The sequence below is a fragment of the Chanos chanos genome, chromosome 3, assembly GCF_902362185.1.
Source record: "Chanos chanos chromosome 3, fChaCha1.1, whole genome shotgun sequence".
In the NCBI taxonomy this organism is placed as follows: domain Eukaryota; kingdom Metazoa; phylum Chordata; class Actinopteri; order Gonorynchiformes; family Chanidae; genus Chanos; species Chanos chanos.
In genome coordinates, this window is record NC_044497.1 from 1,042,501 (window position 1) to 1,045,000 (window position 2,500).

General features: G+C 41.2%; 1 protein-coding gene across 6 annotated transcripts in view; it reads right to left on the reverse strand.

The window, feature by feature from the left end:
* The window catches only part of mprip (myosin phosphatase Rho interacting protein), a 62,663-nt gene that overhangs the window by 16,396 nt on the left and 43,767 nt on the right, over positions 1-2,500 (reverse strand). The window lies entirely within an intron of this gene.

Below are 2,500 nucleotides of genomic sequence, written 5' to 3' on the forward strand. Positions count from 1 at the left end.
GAAAAAGAGAAGTATTGGCTGAAATAGCGTCCATCAAATCAGAAATCAAACTGAGCTGCACTACACTACACTACACACACACACTCACACACATACATACACACAAATACATACACTACACACACACACTCACACACATACATACACACACACACACCTGTCTACACACCGTCTACACCCAGTCTACAACCAGTCCACAACCAGTCCACAAACAGTCTACAACCAGTCCACAACCAGTCCACAACCAGTCTACAACCAGTCCACAACCAGTCTACAACCAGTCTATACCTAGTCCACAAACAGTCTATACCTGTCTACACCCATTCCACAACCAGTCCACACCCAGTCCACACCCATTCCACAACCAGTCCACAACCAGTCTACAACCAGTCTACAACCAGTCTGCACCCAAGTCACAGTTTATAAGTCATAGCCAAGACTCTTCTCACACATGGATTAATAAACACAAATTCATAAAAACACATCAAAACTCATCTTTTTCAAATCCTTTTACTGTCTTAAACACTAACTGTATTTCTCATGTCCTAAACATGAACTCTATTTCTATTAAAGACAAAATCACCCAGTAAAGCACTACATCCACCTGTGGCCCTAGGACTCATTCTTGCCACAGTGCTTCTGCACACTGACACATTCAGGTCTATCCCCAAACTGACACATTCAGGTCTATCCCCAAACTGACACATTCAGGTCTATCCCCAAACTGACACATTCAGGTCTATCTGCACACTGACACATTCAGGTCTATCCCCAAACTGACACATTCAGGTCTATCCCCAAACTGACACATTCAGGTCTATCCCCAAACTGACACATTCAGGTCTATCTGCACACTGACACATTCAGGTCTATCTGCACACTGCCACATTCAGGTCTATCCCCAAACTGACACATTCAGGTCTATCCCCAAACTGACACATTCAGGTCTATCCCCAAACTGACACATTCAGGTCTATCTGCACACTGCCACATTCAGGTCTATCCCCAAACTGACACATTCAGGTCTATCCCCAAACTGACACATTCAGGTCTATCTGCACACTGACACATTCAGGTCTATCCCCAAACTGACACATTCAGGTCTATCTGCACACTGACACACTGACACATTCAGGTCTATCTGCACACTGACACATTCAGGTCTATCTGCACACTGACACACTGACACATTCAGGTCCATCTGCAAACTGGCACATTTAGGTCTATCTGCACGCTGACACACTGTCACATTCAGGTCTATCTGCACGCTGACACACTGACACTCAGGCCTGTTCACTTTGAAAGTATCAGCAAAATGACTAACTGTGAATGGAAACATCAATGTAATTTGTATTAACAGGAATTTCTTTAACACTCGACTGACTCAATATCATCATACTTCTTCTTCACTGCAATATGAATCAAAAGGCGTTTCTCCTCCTTACCATAACATATGGTTACAAAACCCATCCTTATTGCTTTATATGGTCATAATGCCCATACTAACTGCCTTATATGGTCATAGATCCCCGCCTTTCTTCCTAATATGGTCACAAATCCCCTCCTTCCCGCCTTATATGGTCAGCAGGATTGTTTTTAAGCAGGAGTTTCCCATCTGGATCATTTTTTCCTATTATCTTTGGCCTTGGCTTCCAGACCAGTGGCCACCAGTGTTGTGTAAAGTTCCCAACAGTCAGAACTGAGTCAAAGTAAGGATACCTCTCGGGAAAATGGCTACAGCAAAAGTTAAAAGTAACCGATATCACCTATTCATCAGTATCAGAGAACAAGTAAATAACATAACATTATAACATTATAGAAAAGACTGTGGAATCCACTCTGACATGTCCACGGTGTCTAAGGAATGATACATGGACATGGTTGATTTCTTCCCTTTATTAAATACTTTTTCTACTTATAAAATATTTTACTTTACACATACGCCTACAAGTGCTATGACAGTCACTCCCGTATGGGTGACATATCTGTAAATTCAGCACATACATGATCTGATACAGTGATGTGAAGGAGACAGTGATACCCATCAGGACTGATATATATAAATATATAAACTGATATAGATTAAAAACATGATCTGATACAGTGGTGTGAAGGAGACAGTGATACTGATCTGGGATGAACTCATACTGCCCACACAGAGTGAGCTGGTCATTACCATGGTAACCGTAAGGACTCTAATCTAGTCTATGAGAGGACGAGGGTTAGCTGGACTTCGGACGGAGTAAAGCAACACGTATAGTTCTTGTTTTCTGCTGATTTAATATTGGAGTCAGTGACAGAGATGTCTGTATCAGAGTTAAAGGAGCCATTTACTTTTAAAAACACAGACAAGTAGAAACTGACAAAGAGGAAATTTTAAAGAAATATTTAAAGAAAAGAAATATTCCCAAAACTCCCAAAATAAGTAAGGTAAATAGTTAAGTATTTCTACTTTTTTACTATACACTGCTATCCTGAACACACACACACACACACACAC